Source organism: Odocoileus virginianus, chromosome 29 (assembly GCF_023699985.2).
Source record: "Odocoileus virginianus isolate 20LAN1187 ecotype Illinois chromosome 29, Ovbor_1.2, whole genome shotgun sequence".
In the NCBI taxonomy this organism is placed as follows: Eukaryota; Metazoa; Chordata; class Mammalia; order Artiodactyla; family Cervidae; genus Odocoileus; species Odocoileus virginianus.
Window position 1 is genome coordinate 26591927 of NC_069702.1, and position 23101 is coordinate 26615027.

The window sequence follows — 23101 nt, forward strand, 5'->3', positions numbered from 1 at the left end:
GAGGTGCATTCACAGGCCTGCAGTTGAGCTCGTCTGGGGATGCCGACTGCAGCTTATAGATGTGGCCTCTCCACGCAGCTCAGGACTTCTCCCAGCCCTGCATCTGGCTTCCAGGAGCACGTGTTTCAAGTGGCAGGAAATAGAAGGCGCCCAGAGCTCGAGGATGGAACCTGGAGACTAGCACAGTGTTGCTTCTGTCATATTCTATTGGTCAGCCAGTGACAGAATCCACTTAGACTGAAAAGGAGGGGTAGAGATGTGGCTTCCCAGTGGGAGGAGAATCAGAGAATTTGTGTCCATCTTTATTCCATCAGAATGCCTCTGGATGACACTGTGTCTGGAATGTGATTTACTCATTTTCACACTACATCCCTTAACCAGAATAGGGTAATCTGTTTTGCATCATCAGAGGCTGTCTTCTATCATCTGAATATCCAGATGCTTTAAATGTCATCTTGTGACATATGATTTTTAGTGATAGTAAGAATTAAAAGGCTAAAAAGACAGTGCCAAAATACATGCAGCTAGCTGACAAGGTTCCTCAGCCACACCAACGATACAACCAAGATGGTTATCAGTGCTTGAAAGAGATTTTTTCTCTTGCTTTCCTATCCTGTCCCAGAGAACTTCTCCCTTTTTATCAGTTCTAGCATAGATATTGAGTAATACTCCAAATAAAGTCATAAAATCCTGTATATTCTTGGCAGGCAATAGAAAAAGAAACCATAAGTGATTATGGCAGCAGGAAATAGTTTTAAAATTAAAATGACAATGAAGTAGTTATTAAAATCCAGGTACTATGATTTTGGGAAAGATCCAGCTCTCCCTTTCAATTAGGACCATTCAATTCAGTATCTCAATGAATATCAATTGGCAGTGGTCAAATACACAGTTTTCCAAAGCGAGGGAAATGTGAGCTTGATTTTAATTCTCAGGAAAATTACAAAATGGAAAACAACTGAATGCATGCTTTTTTTTTTTTATGATGATCATGTTACATATGTCCATTGCAGAAAATGTCAAAAATATCTAAAAGTTTAAGCTGAAAACAAAAATCACTATAATCTTGCCATCCAAAGATAATAAGTGCATTTTTATTGTGTTTGTTTCTAGGATTTTGAAATGCTTCTTCATTAGGTATAAAGCCTATAAAAAGATATATAATTTTGTTTGTATTTTGCCTCATTGTTTATCTCTGAATTAAAATTAAACTGTAAGCATTTTCTTATTTCATCAATTATTTAAAATTTAAAAACCACAGAAATAGTTTATTATGTAAATTACCATAGTAAGTTATTCATTCCTGCAGTCTTTTCCATACTTTGCTCTCATAAATAATGCAGTGATGATCATTTGTGTTCAGGAAACTATGATGATTTCTTATCTGCAGCAGCAAGTTTGACAGTTTTTCACTGAACCCTTATGATGGGATTCAGTGAAACATGATGGAAAAACATGGGTTGAATAAAAACTCTCAATAGTAGTCATGACTGGTTAAATAATACATTCTGAAACAGTTTATCAATGCATCTATAAAGAAGGTCTTCCATGAAAAGTATCTTTCAGTGCCATTTTCAAATTTTGTGAGAACTTGGAAGAATGCATTGGCATCACAATAGTTATTTTATCTTTGTCCTCCTCCAGGTCCATTTTCCACCCTTCTCTGCTCTACTTTATGGCAGGGATGGGACTGATTCTTTTTTTTTTTTCCATTTATTTTTATTAGTTGGAGGCTAATTACTTTACATCATTACAGTAGTTTTTGTCATACATTGAAATGAATTAGCCATGGATTTACATGTATTCCCCATCCCAGTCCCCCCTCCCACCTCCCTCTCCACCCGATCCCTCTGGGTCTTCCCAGTGCACCAGGCCCGAGCACTTGTCTCATGCACCCAACCTGGGCTGGTGATCTGTTTCACCCTAGATAATATACATGTTTCGATGCTGTTCTCTCAAAACACAAAAGACTTATTTTAATTAACATCAAACTGTTTGACATCTCAACAGATAGTATCAAAATTTTCGAGACTCTTGGAAATCCTTGCTTTAAATCCTCTCCTTGTTGTGTCTTCAATCCTAAACTTTTATATTATGATCTTTACCTAATCCTACTGAAAATTTCTGATTAAGAAACTTGCCTTAAAACAAACTTCATGCTTAATCTCTTGCAACCCCATGGACTGTAGCCCACCAGGCTCCTCTATCCATGGGATTCTTGAGGCAAGCATTCTGGAATGGGTTGCTATTTCCATCTCCAGGAGATCTTCCCCACCCAAGGATCAAACCCACATCTCCTGCATTGTAGGCAGATTCTTTACTATCTGAACCACCAGGGAAACCCCCAAAACAAACTTCAACATCTCCTAAATATTCCAACTTTGCTTCTACACCCTAAGATGTTACTAAGGTAAAGTAGCTCACTGGGGATGGTGCAGGAGGGGGCGGGGGCGGTAAGGATTCCTGATTTGTGGAATTTGGTGACTTCTGTGATATAAGTATTCCTATCATGGCTGACTTCAGGTTACCAAGGTGACATCACTGAACATGGAGTTGGGAAGAGATGTTCAGAATCTTTCTCAGGCTAATAGGAGTTAGGTCCAGCACACCACTGCCTCTAAGGGACTGTCAAGATAGTGTTCTCCCATGCTTCTCTAACCTAAACTCATTCGTCTTATTGATGGATTGTTTGGATGACATCTGGGGGAAACCAATATTCAGCAACACTGGGGATCTGTGAAAATCTAATCAAAAACTTCTCTTGGCCATGGTCCAGGACCTCAAGTTGGAACCATGGTTGCCTCTTTGGCCCTTTGAGCCTCTTGCTGGTACAGGAAGCTGTTGGCCTCTGTGACTGGGATGATAAGGTAAGTCTTGCATTGAGTCCCAACTCTGATTTCTTTTCTTTAAAGGTCCCCAAATGCTGAGTTTATTTTGTCTTCTTTAAATAAGAAACTCATTTTAGGAATCCTTTGATTATATGTTCAGTTAAATTAGTTTTATCTTTGGTGGAAGTCAGTGCTATTACTTACAACACAGCTTGTCTCTATCGCTGTCATCTTTTGTTGTATATCTACAAAGGAAGAGCTCACAGAGAGGGGATGTGGGTAAGGTAGATAAATCCATTACTCAAACTAACCCTGAGGACTGACAAGTTCAGAAACTGTCTTTTGAATTTTGGAAAATCCTGTGGATAAGTTTTGCCTCAGCTCACTTGTTTCCCTGGCTAAGATGGTAAAAAAATCTGCCTGCAGTGCAGGAGACCTGGGTTTGATCCCTAGGTCAGGAATATCCTCTCGAGAAGGGAATGGCTACCCACTCCAGTGTTCTTGTCTGGAGAATTCCATAGACAGAGGAGCCTGGCAGGCTTACAGACCATTGGGCCACAAAGGGTTGGATACAACTGAAGTGATTTAGCATTAGCACGGCATCCCAAATATCCAATGTTCTGCATTTTGTTTGTTTGTTTGTTTCTGAGGGAATATCTGAGTCATTTAGATTCCAAAATTGTTCCCTTAAAATGTCTTCACAGAGGCAAACAAACAGTGAAAAACTAAAAATGGTCTCTTTTAGAGTCTTCCAAGTCTTAGTACAAATCAAATAGCTCTTTTATTATTTATCTTCCCCCAACTTAAAGTTTCTCTACTTCCTTTGACTTGTTCCTTTTACCTCATAACTGTCTAGAAAAATCTCCAAAGTGCAATTACTTCATAAAATTAACCACCCCTCCCCTCACCATCAGAAACAGGGAAAATTGCATTGTTTTAAGGTCTAGTCTCATACTGAGCCAAAAAGCCAAGTGATAAAATTTGCAGAGGAATTAGAAATAGTTTTAGGAATCAATAATCCAGTACCCCCAAGTGTATATCAAATAGTACATATGTGTTCTGTTATGAAAGAGTTGAATGGAAAGATAGGATTCAAAGACCCCAATTTGCATAAGAAATCAGAAGAATTTAGAAAAGTTGTGTATATTAGACAAGGTCTTTTGGAAACTACCCCCTCCTGTGAGCACAGATTGAATGCTGATCCCATCTTATAAGCAAAGAAAGGAACCATCCATTGGAGAATTCAGAGACAAGTTCTTTAATACCTTTAGACAGTTCTCATAAGTAACTCCTGCTGCAAATGTAACGAGCTCTCTACTAACTTTTTGCCAATACCTTTAAGCCCGAAATAGAAAACTTAATACACTAGAAACATTTAAAATTTAAACATCTATAATTTAACACATTCTAGAAAAACTAGAATGGAATAATAGACCCATTGCCAGACATTCAGCACTTTACTGAGCATTTTTAAAAGAATATGAGAACAAAGGGAATAAGACTCAGACAAAACAATTAGACATTCCCTATGAGGAGGAAGAGGAGGAGGAAAAGGAATCAAATGCCCAATCTCTCATTTTATCCTTGAAAATTCACAGGGAGAATGTTCTCATAATGTTAGAAGGCAACTTTTGCTTGATCTGGGCACTACTTTATTAGTCTTAAACTGCTATTTAATTCAACATCTCCCTTGGAGAGATGGTGGTGGGTGTTTAAGAATACTCAAACGTTCCACATGTCCTGGCTGAGAGCAGAGGTGCAGTCTTGGCTCCTCAGTGACCCCACACTTGTGAATTTGAGAGGGACAGATATAGGCTGAAAGTGGAATCATCAACAAATTAAGTGATTTCTTCATAGTCTCTTTCCTGAAAACTCTGAGGACTTCCTATTCGTAATGAGGTCGCAACTAATTGGCATATTAACTTAGACTTACTGTGTCTAAATCAAGTCTAAATTGAAGATCTCAAAGAAATGCTAGAGTTTTTGTGGGTAACACTTCTATAATACTGGCGGCATTAATAGGACTGAACCTCTAGCTAAACCTCTATCTAGTGAGAAAAGCACATTTGTTGAGATGTTCTTAAGTTTCAGTGAGTTTCACCTGGGGAGCTTGTTAGACTGCCTGTGTCCTGAGTCAGCAGGTCAGATATGGCCCAGGACTCTGCATTTTAACACTTCTCCAGGCGACTCTGGTACATAATATTCTCTTAAAGCACTAGCTAAAGACAGATCAAAACTAACAGAAAATGGACTGGTTCTTAAAACTCCTGTCCTTCTAGGTAAAAACACCAATGGGTTGAGGATATAGAATCATTCAGAATCTTAGATCCATAAATAGAATATTCATTCCCCAGTTACCTGTAGTAGCAACCTCAAATTCTGTTTTATCCTTGTGCCTCCTGAGAGAATATATTTAGTTTAAATCTGTATTTTGTTTCCTTTAGTGTCCTTTCTTTAGTGTTAATTATAATTGACTATTATGATTTCTTTTAGATCATAATAATCAATACTTATTGGCCTTCTTCTGGAAATATCAACAATATACATATCTGGGCTATTGTTATACCCAGGAGTTTACTAAGTCATCCTCAAACTTTTTCAAAATCCTCTATCAGGACCTAAAGAATCTGAAACTTTTCTGTAATTATATTCTTATCATTCAAAGGAAGATTTGCAGAAGAACATATATTTTAGAAGATGTGAATCAGAAACTGAATTTTAAGTTTCTAAAAATTCAAAATACTTTTAGGTTATGCTGGCCTTTCAGCAGATGTATTCCTCAAGTAAATAGGTAATAAGAAACATTACAAGTACAATAAAATAGCTGTTAGATTTTATATAAATATTTGTTATTGCAAACTCCCTACTTTATAGTTAGCAATTTTCAAAACTCTCATATCAGTTCTTTAAATTCCTAATAAAACATATCAACTCTATATTCTAAGATATTCAGTTACATGAAATTTCATTGCTGCACACTTATAATATCATCATTAACATTCCCAGCTTTAACCCTGCAGAGCAAAAATAGCCTTGAGAAGGAACAGAGCTGGAAGCATCACCCTACCTGATTTCAGGCTACACCACAAAGCTACAGAAATCAAAACAGCCTGGTATTGATACAAAGACAGACACGTGGATCAGTGAACAGATTAGAGAGCCCAGAAATAAACGCATGCACTTATGGTCTATTAATCTATGGCAAAGGAGGCAAGGATATATAATGGAGAAAAGACAGTCTCCTCACTAAATGGTGCTGGTAAAACTTGACAGCTACACAAAAGAGAATGAAATCAGAATATTCTCTAACACCATATATAACAATAAACTCAAAATGAATTAAAGACTTCAGTAAAAACAACAACAACAACTTATTAAAGACCTAAATTTAAGACCAAAAACCATAAAACTCCTAGACGAAAACGTAGGCAGAACACTCTGACATAAATTGAAGCAGTATTTTTTGGATCTGTCTTCTAAAGTAAAGTAAATAAAAGCAAAAATAAACAAAAGGGACCTAATTAAACCCAAAATATTTTGCACAGTAAAGGAAACCATTGACAAAACAAACCAAAAAAACCAACCTACTCAATGGAAGAAAATATTTGCAAATGATACGACTGACAAGGAGTTAATATCCAACATACATTAAAGAGCTCATATTAATACAACTCAACATAAAAAAAAACAATTAAAAAGTGGGCAGAAAACCTGAATATACATTTTTCCAAAGGGACATGAAGATAGTAGCCAACAGGCACATGAAAAGATGCTCAACATCACCAAACGTTAAGGAAATGCAAATCGAAACTACAGGGAGATATCACCTCACACCTGTCAGAATGGCTATCATAAAATGAACACAAAAAACAAATTATTGGCAAGGATGTGTAGAAAAGGGAATTTTGTACATTGTTTGTGGGAATGTAATTGATGCAGCCACTGGGGAAACAGAATGTAAGTTTTTCAAAAAATTAAAAATAGAACCAGCAGTTACACTCCTGGGTAAATATCTGAAAAAAACAAAAACACCAATTTGAAAGGATAACACACCCCAATGTTTATACCAAAATTATTTACAGTTGTCAAGATATGGAAGCAACATAAGTGTCTACCAACAGGTGGATGGATAAAGAAGATGTGATACACACACACACACACACACACACACACACACACACACACGCACACACTGGAATAATACTCAGCCATAAAAAAGAATGAAAATTTGTCATTTGTAGTAATATGGATGGATTTGGAGGGTATTATGCTAAGTGAGATACTTCAAAAGGGTAAGACAAATACTATATGATACTGCATTTATGTGTGAAATCTAAAAAATACAACAAACTTGTGAATACAACAAAAAGAAAGCAGAAATAAATATAGAAAGCAAATTAGTGGTTACCAGTGAGGAGAAGGAAGGGGGAGGGACAATATAGGGGTAGGAGAGTAAGAGGGACAAACTGTGATGTAGAAAATAAGCTACAGGGATATATTGTACAGCACAGAGAAAATAACCAATATTTTATAATAACAATAAATGGGGTGTAACTTTAAAAAATAAATTAATTTAAAAAAATTCTAAAAGACAGAAATATAGATCAATGGAACAGAATAGAAAGCCCAGAGATAAATCCACGTACCTACGGACACCTTATCTTCGACAAAGGAGGCAAGAATATACAATGGAAAAAAAGACAACCTCTTTAACAAGTGGTGCTGGGAAAACTGGTCAACCACTTGCAAAAGAATGAAACTAGAACACTTTCTAACACCATACACAAAAATAAACTCAAAATGGATTAAAGATCTAACGTAAGACCAGAAACTATAAAACTCCTAGAGGAGAACATAGGCAAAACACTCTCCGACATAAATCACAGCAGGATCCTCTATGACCCACCTCTCAGAATATTGAAAATAAAAGCAAAAATAAACAAATGGGACCTAATTAAAATTAAAAGCTTTTGCACAACAAAGGAAACTATAAGTAAGGTGAAAAGACAGCCCTCAGATTGGGAGAAAATAATAGCAAATGAAGCAACAGACCTTTGTCTGTTAATCTCAAAGATATACAAGCAACTCCTGAAGCTCAATTCCAGAAAAATAAATGACCCAATCAAAAAATGGGCCAAAGATCTAAACAGACATTTCTCCAAAGAAGACATACAGATGGCTAACAAACACATGAAAAGATGCTCAACATCACTCATTATCAGAGAAATGCAAATCAAAACCACAATGAGGTACCATTACACGCCAGTCAGGATGGCTGCTATCCAAAAGTCTACAAGCAATAAATGCTGGAGAGGGTGTGGAGAAAAGGGAACCCTCTTACACTGTTGGTGGGAATGCAAACTAGTACAGCCACTATAGAGAACAGTGTGGAGATTCCTTTAAAAACTGGAAATAGAACTGCCATATGACCCAGCAATCCCACTCCTGGGCATACACACCGAGGAAACCAGATCTGAAAGAGATACGTGCACCCCAGTGTTCATCGCAGCACTATTTATAATAGCTAGGACATGGAAGCAACCTAGATGCCCATCAGCAGACGAATGGATAAGGAAGCTGTGGTACATATACACCATGGAATATTACTCAGCCATTAAAAAGAATTCATTTGAATCAGCTCTAATGAGATGGATGAAACTGGAGCCCATTATACAGAGTGAAGTAAGCCAGAAAGATAAAGACCAATACAGTATACTAACACATATATATGGAATTTTAAAAGATGGTAACAATAACCCTATATGCAAAACAGAAAAAGAGACACAGATGTACAGAACAGACTTTTAGACTCTGTGGGAGAAGGGGAGGGTGGGATGTTCTGAGAGAATAGCACTGAAACAAGTATACTATCAAGGGTGAAACAGATCACCAGCCCAGGTTGGATGCCTGAGACAAGTGCGCGGGGCTGGTGCACTGGGAAGACCCAGAGGGATGGGATGGGGAGGGAGGCGGGAGGGGGGATCGGGAAGGGGAACACATGTAAATCCATGGCTGATTCATGTCAATGTATGACAAAACCCACTACAATATTGTAAAGTAATTAGCCTCCAACTAATAAAAATAAATGGGAAAAAAATTAAGGAAATATAAAACAAAAATTCTAACTTATAAGTAAAATTACATACTAAAGACTGAGATAGGTTTATGGAGGTAGGCTTATGATTTTTTTTACCCCAAGCGAATTAATCCATCTATGAAGTTATTTCTGACAGAAACAAAAGGTCTTTATGAATGCAAATTTCAAAAATAATTGGAATAATTATTTTAGAATAAACTATTCTCATCAGCGGAGAAGGCAATGGCAACCCACTCCAGTACTCTTGCCTGGAAAATCCCATGGACTGAGGAGCCTGGTGGGCTGCTGCCCATGGGGTCGCTAGGAGTCTGACACGACTGAGCGACTTCACTTTCACTTTTCACTTCCATGCATTGGAGAAGGAAATGGCAAGCCGCTCCAGTATTCTTGCCTGGAGAATCCCAGGGACGGGGGAGCCTGGTAGTCTGCTGTCTATGGGGTCGCACAGAGTCAGACACGACTGAAGCGACTTAGCAGTAGCATTCTCATCAGAAAATTTAGTAAGATTTTGATTCATCTAAGATTTCTCTGTTGTGGGTGAAATCTCTTTTATTGATAGACTAATCAATGGATGGTCTACACAAAATCACACTATTTCAAAGGTTATAAGTTTCTTATTAGGCTATTTCAAATCTGTTATTTTGTGACCCCTTATATGACAGATATGAAATAAACAACCAATGCTGTTTTAGCAAAATATACTGGATAAATATAGCATTTAGAAAAACAATAGCATTATTTAAAGTATAAACAGGACATGATTCTACACCCTAGGAGCTCTTTATTTTTATATGAAGGTAAAACCAACATTTCTTGAGTAAGTGGAGGCCATATCCTAGAACCCCAACTAGGTATTTTCACATGATTTCACATGGTTATTTGACAATCTCAGAATTTAGTTCGCAAGAATTTTTTTTTAAAGTAATCTTTTCCCTATGAATCCTCCTATCACAGTCATCTTTCTTTATGAAATGGCTCAGTCAAGGCATCCTGATAAAAGGAAGCACCATATTTACACATCAATTTAATTAGTAGAGTTCAAAGGGCTGTGCGAACATTATCTAATTAAACTTCACAACAATTCAGTGAAGCAAGAGAAGGTTACCCATTATCCTCATTCACAGAAGAGAGATTTTGAGGTGCTGAGAAGCTAATTGATTTCTTGGTTTCACAATGATGAGTCAGAAGTGAGACTGGGAACAAAACCAGAATTCTTATTCAAATATAAAAGTAACACCGTGGAAATGCTTATTCAGATGCATCACTCCTTCAGCTGGAAGTTGTCCTACTACATAAATAACAAGAGCAACTGCAATGGAATTTGTGTGAATGTATATGTTTCTGTCTAGATTAGAAAAAACTCTGTTCAACAGTATTTGCTTTGGAGACAGTAGTATGATGGCTAAATGCATACTAGCTAAATAGAGACTATTTTAGTAGTGAGAGAACTTCAGTGTCTTCCCCAGAGTCCTCCTGTTACTTCTAGGAATCCCCAAGAAGTGGATTATAAACCAGTAAATCAGTGACAATGACCACAGAACATGTCTTCTTTTTTCTCTTTTCCTCTGGCTTCTTTGATTCCTGTCTGGTACTTGTTTGACTAAGATGCCTGTCAGGAGAGTAATGTCTATACCTAGGGCAATCTCTGGAGAAGGCAATGGCACCCCACTCCAGTACTCTTGCCTGGAAAATCCCATGGGCGGAGGGGCCTGGTGGGCTGCGGTCCATGGGGTCGTGAAGAGTCAGACACGACTGAGTGACTTCACTTTCACTTTTCATTTTCATTTTCATGCATTGAGGAAGGAAACGGCAACCCACTCCAGTGTCCCTGCCTGGAGAATCCCAGGGACGGGGGAGCCTGGTGGGCTGCTGTCTATGGGGTCGCACAGAGTCGGACATGACTGAAGTGACTTAGCAGCAGCAGCCGCAGGGCAATCTCTGGATACTTTGAAAGCTTCTAATCCTTGGGGTGCCAGACCAGCCTTGAATTCCTTACAGAGCTGAGGACCAGTAGGATTTTGCTCTGTTCCATACTTGGTTCTCCAGGGATATGGAATCCCTTTGTTTTCAGAAACTCATAGAATTGCTCATGAGCAGTTATATCAGCTTTTGTTGTTGTTGTTGTCCAGTTGCTCAGTCATGTCCGACTCTTTGTGACCGTATGGACTGCAGCATGCCAGGCTTCCCTGTCCTTCAGAATCTTCTGGAGCTTGCTCAAACTCATGTCTTGAGTTGGGGATGCCATCGAACCATCTGGTCCTCTGTCGTCCCCTTTCCTCCTGCCTTCAATCTTTTCCAGAATGATGGTCTTTTCTAAGAACTGATAATTGATATCACCTTTTACCTTGAACCTTTTTGCTGCAAAGTCCAGTGGACCTCTTGGGGGGTGAGATGCATGTTTCTCTTTTCTCCCTCCCATTAACAAAACCATGTTCCTTTCAAATAGACACTGGTGCATTGGAGGCACGGGTGGAGGTTGGAGGACAATTAGCACAATAGGTTGTTCATTCAGTCGTGTCTGTTTGTGACCCCATGAACTGCAGCACACCAGGTTTCCCTGTCATCATCATCTCCCCGAATTTACTCAAACTCACATCCTTTAAGTCAGTGATGCCATCCCACCATCTTATCCTCTGTCGTCCCCTTCTCCTCCTGCCCTTAATCTTTCCCAGCATCAGTCTTTCCCAATGAGTTAGTTCATCACATCAGGTGGCCAAAATATTGGAGCTTCAACTTCAGCGTCAGTTTTTCCAATGAAGATTCAGGGTTGATTTCCTTGAGGATTGACTGGTTTGATCTCCTTGCAGTCCAAGGGACTCTCAAGAGTCTTCTCCAGCACCACAGTTTGAAAGCATCAATTCAAAGGGCCTACACTGCCAATCTCTATGGGGTATACAGAGCACACAAATGGAATAAGATTAAAACACGTTTTCATCCTTTCTTTACAGGAAAAAAATGTTTACCAAGCTCACATGTAAAATGATCAAAGCAAGGATAGATGTACTCATTGAAAAAAAAAAGTAGGATTGGGGGAGCACCAGCTCCTTAGGTTCCCAAGAGTTCAGTTTGAAAGCCAGTGAGTTCAGTTCCTTTTGCTTAAAAACTTAGCTCCTGAAAGCCAGATAGTCTAAATAATGTATACACATGAGGCCGATATTTTGGAAGCACAAATTATTTTTTTTCATAATTCTGTTATTTCCTTTGTACATAGTCTTAGACCTTCCCTTCTTCCATCTTGTTGCTTGCTGGTCTCGGCCTATTGATAACAATGCTGTGGCTGAACCTGCTCTTTTGGTTCTTAGGATTGTAAGATGCCATCAGCAATAACCATTAAGAACTTTTTTAAAAAAACCTTATTGACACAGGAGCTGGAAATTACATGGCACACCTGGGGCCCACAGTCAGTGAGGTCACAGGTAAAGCGAAAGAGAGTGAGAGAGAATGTAACTGGGGCTCTGCCTTTTACTGGGGCTCCGGGTGGGGGGATAGCATTGCCAGGGCTCGCTCTTGTTTGTGAATTTAAAACAAAAATGGGAGTTAACAGCATAGGACGAGAGAATACATGCAGCTCAAATCATCAGTTAGCAAAATCAACCAATATCTCTAAAACAGAGGAGTCTGGAAGAGATGGGTAGCCTAGGTCGTTATCTACTGGCTGGCAATGTGTTTATCCAGTGGCAATTTAGAATAGTTTCATAGGAATAGTACAGCATAATGTGTTGTTGTTGTTTAGTCACTGAGTCATTGCAGACCACAAATTGCAATTCCTTAATCCTGAATAAATCCATTTTTTGCTGGAGAAATAACTGTCAGTCTCTTTGTTTTAGGTCAACATGACTTTGTGGTTCCTTTATGTAAGAAGTGGAGTCTTTTTTCCATGCTTTGAATCTGAACCTGGCCAGAGAAATCTGACCAACAGAAGAAAGGAAAAATGACAGAGCACCAGGAAAAATCAAAGAAATAGTTGTTTTCTGTGTTTCACCCTTTAATGAATGGGAATAATTCTAGTATTTCAAAACTGAGGATTTTTTTCTCTATTTATTTTTGACTGATAACATTCATTAGATTAAGAAAATTTTCTCCATTCCTAGGTCAGAATGACTGTTCTAAAAACTTGTTTCTTTGTTGTTGATTTATTAAATCACAAATAGGTGTTGACTATTATAAATAGCTTTTTCTACATCTTTTGAGGTTGTAAGAGTAATGGCGCATGTGTGCTAAGTTGCTTCAGTCCTGTCTGACTCTTTGTGATTCTATGGACTGGAGCCCACCAGGCTCCTCTGTCCATAGGATTCTCCAAGGAAGAATACTTGAGTGGGTTGCCATGCCCTCCTCCAGGGATATTCCCGACCCAGGAATCGAACCCGTGTTGCTTATGCCTCCTGCACTGGCAGGCATTCTGTACCACTAGTGGCACCTGGAAAGCTGGGTGGTACTACAGTTTAAAGAATTCAATTTTTTTTAATGGTAATACAGTTTTTAAAAACCTGAATTCTTGTCTTATATTCTTTTAATACTGTGGTTTTATTTTTCAACTTAAAAAGGTTTCGTCTTTATTTTCATGGACATTCATTTTCTCAGATGATTAACCAGGCAAGAAATGTGTGTTTTACAATGACTGTTTCAGCTTGCACTCAAAAATCTGACTTTGACAGCAGGCATTTAAAAATTGTGGTGTCAGAGGGTCTTCAGAATATATAAATAAAAAAAATACTGTGGTTTTAAATTTACTAATATTCATGAGTAAAATTAGACAAAGTTTTTTTTATTCCCCTGTCACCTTTGTCCTGTTTTGATATCAGTATTATGCATGCATGCTTAATCTCTCATTCGTGTCTGACTCTTTGTGACCCCAGGGACCTGAAGCCCACCAGGCTCCTCTGTCCATGGGGATTCTCCAGGCAAGAATATTAGAGTGGGTTGCCATGCCCTCCTCCAGGGGATCTTCCCAACCCACGGATCGAACCAGGGTCTCCTGCATTGCAGGTGGATTCTTTACCAGCTGAGCTACCAGGGAAGCCCCATCAGTGATCTTATAAATTAAATTGGGTAAAGTTTCTTCTCCCTTTTTCTCCCCTTCCCCCACCTTCTCCACCTCCTCCTCTTCCTTTCTTTTCTTTCCATACTAAGTTTATACAAGACATAATTATTTATTCTCTAAAGAATTAAAAGTTCTTTCTGAAGTTATCTCCAGACCATCTAGTACTTATTATTTTAATGTGAAGAACTGTTTACCCATTCAATTTATTTTATACTTAGCAGCTTTAATCAGATTTTCTCTGTCTTGGGAGAATTTTGGTCATTCCCACCTCCCCTCTCCAGTTGTTTAAATTTTATTTTATTTTACTTATTTATTTCTGGCAGTGCCACAGAGCTACTAGGATCTTGGTTCCCCAACCAGGGATCAAACCTGGGCCCACAGTAGTGAAAGCACTGAATCTTAACCACTGAATCACCAGGGATTCCATTCTCTGGTTTTAACATGCTATCCAGGTTTTAAGTATCAATTTAAGTTTTAAAATTTAATGGTATAAGATTATATAATTTTAAAATGTCCCACTGTCTAAGTTACATTTTCTGATTTTACTTTTTGTGCCATCTCTCTTTTTTCTTTCCCTAATTTTGATCCTAATAGCTACTTTACATACACCTATGAAAATTTTTGTGTATTCTAATACAGATTGTAAATTTTTCCTATTGAAAATATGAGCTCTATCAAATGATTCATACCATTAATTGAGATATTCCAAATTTTATTATAGAATTTAAAGATTAGATGTGTATACAGCTTGTGATATTTCATATTTAATTTTTCTTACATAAAGCTATATTTCAATAAATTATGGTTTATAATAAATGCATGTAAGTGCAATAAAACCTGCAGGGTTTTGGTATTCCACTCATTGAATACTTATATTTGAAATTTCCAACTGCTTATAAATAAAATGCAAACAAAGTTTAGATGATTCATCTACAGAATTTCAACTCCACTCTAGTACACTTAGTTTGCTCACTAAAAAATTAAAATTTCAAAATTTATATAATATCTATGATGAGCAAATAGAAATACATAGATAGCTGTACATATGTATATGCATATTTTTAAAACTTGTAAATTTGGACAACCACTGTTCTGCTGCAATTGGCAGAATATCTCATCTCAATTGGAAAAAATTCTGAATTATGTATGTACCACAATTACCCCCAAGGAATTTCTGTGCATAGCATTTTTTTCTTAGACACTTTAATGATGTATAATTCACCCATTTAAATTCTACAATTCAGTGGTTTTTAGTATTCGTCACCAGTCACAAAATTGTGTGTTTATCACCATAATCAATTTTTTACCATTTTCATCATCTTTTTATCCATTAGCAGTCACTCCCCAATTCTCCCTGCCTCCCCAGTTCCAGTCAATTACTAATCTGCTTCTATCTCTATGGATTTGTCTATTCAGGTTATTTTATATAAAGGGAATCATACTCTGGTGTTATATTTGTGTACTAGTTTTGTGTGGGGTCATGTGTTCTTTTCCTTGGGGTATATATCTAGGAGTGGGATTATGGAGTCATAAGGGAACTCCCTATTTAACATAATTTCCTAAACCGTTTTATACTTAAATGAGAAATGTATGTAGATTCGAATTTTTACTTTCTTGTCAACACTTAATATTATCTGAAATTTTGATAGTGACCTCGGTAGGTATGAAGTGTTATCTCATTTGGTTTTGGTTTGCACTTCCCTAGTGATAATGATAGTGAGCATCTTTTCATGTGATTTTATTGACTATGTGTTTAACTTCTTGGAAGCATCTCTGTTCAGATCATTTGTCCATGTTTGAATTAGATTATTTTTTTTCATTGATGAACTGTAAGAGTTCTTTGTTTATTTTGGGTATAAATCCCTTATCAGATATTTGATTTGCAAATATTTTCTCTCATTCTTTGGGTTGTCTTTTTGTCATCTTGATGATAACTTTTGAGGAATAAAGTTTTAAAAAAAATTTTATGAAATTCAATTTATCCTTTTTTTTTTTCGTTGATTGTGTTTTTGGTGTAATAGTTAAGAAGAATCTGCCTAGCCCAAAGTTATGAAGATTTACTGCAATATTTTCTTCAAAGAGTTTTATAACTTTAGCTCTTATGTTTGGTCTCTGATCCATCTTGAGTTAATTTTATGTATAGTATGAGAAAGCAGTCCAACTTCATTCTTTTGCCCATGTGGACATCCAGTTGTTCTAGAACTATTGGTTTAAAAGACTTAAACCATGGAGATTGCCAATATCCCTTACGTATTCTACAGATTCAGTGAAATTGTCAAAATTCCAACAGACTTTTTTCAGAAGTTGACAACTTAAATCTAAAAATCATATAGAAAATTATGAAGCATGAGATGAATGAATATGGGACCTCTTCCCTTGTATTTATCACAGAACTGTGATCTTTCAGTTCAGTTCAGTTCAGTTGCTCAGTCGTGTCCGACTCTTTGTGACCCCATGGACTGCAGCACGCCAGGCCTCCCTGTCCATCACCAACTTCTGGAGCTTACTCAAACTCATGTCCATTGAATCGGTGATGCCATCCAACCATCTTATCCTCTGTTGTCCCCTTCTCCTCCTGCCTTCAATCTTTCCCAGCATCAGGGTCTTTTCCAGTGAGTCAGCTCTTCACATCAGGTGGCCAAAGTACTGGAGTTTCAGCTTCAACATCAGTCCTTCCAATGAATACTCAGGACTGATTTCCTTTAGGATGGACTGGTTGGACCTCCTTGCAGTCCAAGGGACTCTCAAGAGTCTTCTCCAACACCACAGTTCAAAAGCATCAATTCTTCGGTGCTCAGCTTTCCTTATAGTTCAACTCTCACATCCATATGTGACTACTGGAAAAACCATAGCCTTGACTGCTGCTGCTGCTGCTGCTAAGTCGCTTCAGTCGTGTCCGACTCTGTGCAAACCCATAGATGGCAGCCCACCAGGCTCCCCCGTCCCTGGGATTCTCCAGGCAAAAACACTGGAGTGGGTTGCCATTTCCTTCTCCAATGCATGAAAGTGAAAAGTGAAAGTGAAGTTGCTCAGTCGTGTCCAGCTCTTAGCGTCCCCATGGACTGCAGCCTACCAGGCTCCTCCATCCAAGGGATTTTCCAGGCAAGAGTACTGGAGTGGGGTGCCATTGCCTTCTCCAGAGCCTTGACTAGACCGAGCTTTGTTGGCAAAGTAATGTCTCTGCTTTTTAACGTGATCTTTAATTCTCTTCAAAAATGTTTTGTTGTTTTTCAGGATAGGATATTTTCCATTCTTTTTGTTAAATTTATTCCTGAGTGCTTTATCCTTTCTGCAATCATTTCTTAATTTTGTTTTCAGTTTATTCATCACTAATGTGTAAAAACAGAATAGATTTTTATATATTGATCTTATATCCTGAAGCTCTGTTAAACTCATTTATTGGTTCTAATAATTTTTAGTGGATTATTTAGGAATTTATGTATGCAAGATCATGTCATCTGCAAAAAGAGATAATTTTACTTCTTCCTTTCCAACATGAATGCTTTTTATTACTTCTTCTTGAACTGGCTGGAACCTCCGGTATGATGTAGAATAAAAGTGGTAAGAATTGTCATCTTTGTCTTAGTCTTGGTTTTAGGGGGAAGATATTCAGTCTTTCACCAATAGGTATGATTTAAGCATGGAATTTTTTTAAATGCTTATTATCAAATTGAGAATCTTTCTTCTCCCTAGTTTGTTGTGCGTGTTTGTCACTCAGTTGTGATCAATTCTTTGTGACCCCGTGGACTGTAGCCCACCACGCCCTCTGGCCATGGAATTCTCCAGGCAAGAGTACTGGAGTGGGTTGCTATTTGCTTCTCCAGGGGATCTTCCCGATCCAGGGATCAAACCTGGGTCTCAGGCATTGCAGACAGATTCTTTACCATCTGAGCCATGAGTGTGTCTTTATTTTGAAAGAATGTTGCATTTTGTTGAATGCTTCTTCTGTGTCTAATGAGATGATCACAAAGCTTTTGTCCTTTATTCTGTAGATAGTGTGCATTACATTAATTGATTTTGTATGTTAAAGTAAAATATATTCCTAGTGTAAACCTCATTTGGTCATAATATGTTACCCTTTTTATTCATAGCTGGATTCAGCTTGCTAGCATTTCACTGAGGATTATTGGATCTATATAACGGATATCAGTCTGTACTTTTTTGTGATGTTTCTATTTCAATATCAGAATAATGCTGGATTCACAGAGGAAATATCCCCATTTTGTCTATTTTTAGAAAAGTTTCAGAGGAAGTGGCATTAATTTGCCTCTAGCCTTTGTTCATTAATGCTTTTCATCAAATTTGGGAAGTTTCAGCCATTATTTCTTCAAACATTGTTTCTAATCATTTCTTTGTTTTCTTTCATTCTAATAACTCCATCACACTGTGCTTATGAATTTTCCACATTTCTCTGAAGTTTTTTGCACTTTTCTTTATTATTTTTACTATCTGTTCTTCAGATGGCACAAACTTTATTGATCTGTTTCCAAGCTCACTAATTCCTTCTTCTAATAGTTTAAATCTACTATTGAGGCTCTCTAGAAATTTTTTTCATTTTGTTATATTACTTTTCAACATCGAATTTTACCACTAATTAAAATGATAACACTTTCACTACAAAAGTGTGTCACATTATGATAGATGAGATGATGGTAAAGTCTAGAATTACAAAACAGAAGTCACTGCATCCATTCTGGATCTTCAATACAATAATAACAATACTTACCACTATTATTGCAGGCAGATTCTTTACCATCTGAGCCACCACCTTATTCTTTTTAAACTTTCATTCTTCTCTCATGGTTGTAATCCCTTCCTTATCTCTCTAATAACATCAAAATAACTTTTTCAAAGTCCTTTCTAGTTGTAGTAGTTGCTTATTTTCCTTAGTCAGCTTTTCTGTTTACCGAGTTGGTCATTTGTGCTTTATCACCTTTGTTAAGTTCCTGTGTAATCATTTTTCACGGGTTATCTCCTCTAGGGCATCCTGGTCTCTTATAACACGCTTGTGGTGGCCTCAACATTGGCTCTGTTGGAAGTCTGGCTCCAGAGCAGGCCTGGAACTCAGGACTGCACTCTTCACAGATCCACTTCCAGATTTGCTTCTGTGAAGGCACAGACCCAGATTCTCATAACTCTACAAGCCGTGCTGCAGGAGCCCCAGGCTACACGGCAAGAGGGACCGCTGCTCTGAGCTCAGCCCAGAGAGGAGAAAGCAGGCGGCCCCTTTCGCAGAGCCCCTTTCCACTAAAGCTGGGCGGATGTGGTCCTGTGCCATGTATACAACTGTGTGGGCATAAAGATGCCAGTTCTTTTTTCCAAGCATTCACCTGAATCTCCACCCTCTGCTACCTGTGGACTGACTTCACAGCTTCAGAATGTTATGAATTTTATTTGTCCCTCATTGCCATTTTTCTTTTAGGGGAATATTCTCATTCTATTCTATAGAGACTTCTCTTTCTTGTTTTCTAGAATAACTATGTTTATTAATTTTAAAAATGTTTTGCCATATTGTCAAATTATGGAAAAAAAAAAACATTTTATTTCCCACTATGCACTTAAGAGAAGAGAAAGGCTGGTTCAGTTTCAATTGGTCAACATTCCAGTTCAGATGTATTCTGAATATTGAGACTTGGTTTCTCCACTGAAAATGTCAAAAACAACTAGTTTTATATTATATTCAATTCTTGGAAAAGCTATGACTGGATGTACCCAATGATCTGGAGGGATGGGCATGACAGAAGTACCAGTGGGGAGGAAAGATCTTCCAAATGTTGTCACATATTATTTTACAGTATTACAAATCCTATTCATTAATATCCCATTGCTCTCATGAGAAAAAAAAAATTAAGTTTTTGGAAACTGTCAAGCTTACAGAGAGGACAATGCTTTTGCAAAATTATCTTTGCTTGAAATCAAGCTATAACCTAATTCAGATGGCCAGTACAAGTTCACCACAACTCACTCCAGGGCCTTTTGTACCCACCACCAGTCTTTACTCTCCTATCTTCCTTTCCACTAACAACAGCAGACCAGTAGGCACTCGGACCCATTTCCATCAAGACCAACAGAAGGATCTATCTTTATAACCAAGTAAAGACCTCCCTACTCCACCCACCTGGCTGATCTAAGGGTTACGCCACTTTCCAGCAAATTGGAAAGACTGTGATGATGAATATAATGAATGATCTCACTCTTCACTTGAGACCCCACCCCCCCACAAATAGAGAGTGGCACAACCTTAACATATAATCATCACGTAACAACAGTTGGGACAAATAGTAACAAGAAGATTGCTCTGTCACACCTGTCAACAAACTGAATGGTGTTATTTCTAATCTGGTCTTCCATAAAGTATAATAACAATGTTAGTAAATGATGTTTGGGCCAAACCTTACAGAGTCCACTACCATAGATGGGGTCAGTGTACAAACTAAAGTGAGGAAAGAATGGGCACCTTGTAAGAATGAGAGAAAAAAGAAAAAAGCTCTCTGTTCTCTTAGGGATTTAATGGGTGGGTCTGTTACCTTGCCTACAAGCTTTGTTTGGGGAGGATAACTAGCTGACTATAACATCATCTGTGATGCAAGAACCAAACAAAATTAAGGACGACACATTCACATTCATTTGGAAACACTAAACCCATCCAGAGCATGGAACTCTTAAGAGGCTTGATATGAAAGCAGGGAAATCAAGGGAATGATTTTTCTGAGGTTAAAAAAAGCTTATTAAAAACAAACAAGTGAAACTACATAATAAAACTAAGTACCCCCAAAAAATCCAACACTTGTTTTCAAAAATGAACAAAATCCACACAAATGGATTAGAGAAAGCTTCAAAATTTCTTGATGGCATTTTATCCTACCATAACAACCTATTCCTATGTAGCCCAGTAGGAGTGTCGTGAGATGCTAGGCTGACATTCAGGAGAGTAAGGGAACCTCACAGAGTCCCTGTCCTCAGGGAACTTGAATCTACTGTGTGGAAGATGACTTCTAAACCCGAGATGCACAGTAATAAAAATATACCAGATGTACATGAAGTGCCTAGTTAAAACTGATAAAAGAAAACTGTGACAGTCTTTCTTGCCTAATATTACTAAATCCAGCATATGTCAGACAAACAGCCACTTCCTCTGGGAGGCCTTCTGTGACCACACCAATCCTGGTACCAACCAAGTCCCCTTCCACAGATGTACCCACAGTCCCTGCACTTTTTTGCAGTTTACAATTTTGCCATTACATTTGCATATTACATGTTTGTTTAGAGTAGATTATAAGCTCCATGAGGGAGAAACTAACCAGCATGAGACACAGCATCTGGCACTAATATGTATGAACTCAATACATATGTTGAGTAAATGAAGGGAGAAATGATGAATGCAGCTAGACTAGCTTCAGGCATCAGTCCTTGGAAAGTGACATGCTAATTAAAGGAGGAGAAAGGCAAAAGGAATCCCAAAGGAAAACAGGAAAGTCACCAAGGCTCTTGTTCTATGTACTTTAACTTGGTGAAAAGGAGTTAGATTCTTGTTGAAAACTTCATTTGAGAAAGTCAAGTGAACAAGTTCAGTAACCGCCTACTAGACCTCTTGAAGTAACAGATAAATCCTCAGAATTCTGATCAATAAACTCAGAGTATTTTGTGAGATATTTCTTCTTGGTAGTGAGGCAGAAAGAACTTCCAAAAGGAAAGAGAACATTATTGGAGTAGTTTCTTTCATTTGGGTCTTCTAATTGGCTTGGCTGGCACTGCAGGACTATAGAGAAGCAAAAGGAAGGTGAAATAGTTGTCTCTACCAATCTTGGGAGTTTTGAGTGTCTTACCTGGATTGGCAGGATGGGAAAGAGAAGTGAGCAGAAAGTCCAGGAATTTCAAATCACAAATCCAGGGGGAAATGTGGATATGTACTGTTTATTTGCTCCATATGGCATAATCAGACAAAGTGTGATCTGAGAAACTCTTTAGGTAGGAAAATGGTATGATAATGACAGCTCTCCATTAGGAACTAGTAATTACCAAGGAGGGTAACCAGGTTGCAATTTGGTCTGCACAAGCATGCAGTCTGAGTCATTGGAAAGAACTTGGGCTTTGGAGGCAAACAGATCTCAGCCTTGACAATTATAGATTCTATGTTCCTACACTAATGGTAAGAGTATATCCCACATTTATAAAAATAAACACAATGACTTTTCCCAAAACACTAAATTTCTTGTAAAAATAGAATTCAATTAAATTAAGTAGATGAAGCACAGAGCGTGATGCTTGGCATACTGCAGCATCTGATGAATGACAATTGCCTTTGGTTTATTTCTATTCTAATTGAAAACTTAAACACAATATGAATATTGTCCTGTATGCAACTTTACAGATCAAATCAACACTTTGCGACCCCTTGGACTGCAGCACATCAGGCTTTCCCATCCTTCGCTATCTCCCAGTTTGCTCAGATTCATGTCCATTGAGTTGATGATGCTATCTAACCATCTCATCTTCTGCCATCCTCTTCCGTTGCCTTCAATCTTTCCCAGCATCAGGGTCTTTCCCAATGAGTTGGCTCTTCACATCAGGTGGCCAAAGTATTGGAGCTTCAGCTTCAGCATCCGTACTTCCAAAGAATATTCTTTTGATATGAGGAAGTTCTTTTCTGCCTTACTACCAAGAAGAAAGAAACATCTCACAAAATACTCTGAGTTTATTAGTCAGAATTCTGAGGATTTATCTGTTACTTTAAGAAGTCTAGTAGGCACCCTGAATATTCGTTGGAAGGACTCATGCTGGTGCTGAAGCTGAAGCTCCAATATTTTGGCCACCTGATGTGAAGAGCCAACTCATTGGGAAAGACCCTGATGCTGGGAAAGATTGAAGGCAACGGAAGAGGATGGCAGAAGATGAGATGGTTAGATAGCATCATCAACTCAATGGACATGAATCTGAGAAAACTGGGAGATAGTGAAGGATGGGGAAGCCTGATGTGCTGCAGTCCACAGGGCTACAAAGTGTTGGACATGACTTAGCGACTGACAACAACAAGCTTTAGTGATGTTAAGTTACCATAAGTGACCTTATTCCTATGTAACTAAAATGTCTTTCTTTATAAGTTGCTTCAAACCTTTTTTAAAAGTCAAATATAAT

General features: G+C 38.0%; 1 protein-coding gene across 3 annotated transcripts in view; it reads right to left on the reverse strand.

Annotated features, from left to right (window-relative positions):
• Positions 1-23101, reverse strand: part of MTHFD2L (methylenetetrahydrofolate dehydrogenase (NADP+ dependent) 2 like) — a 146286-nt gene that overhangs the window by 29291 nt on the left and 93894 nt on the right. The window lies entirely within an intron of this gene.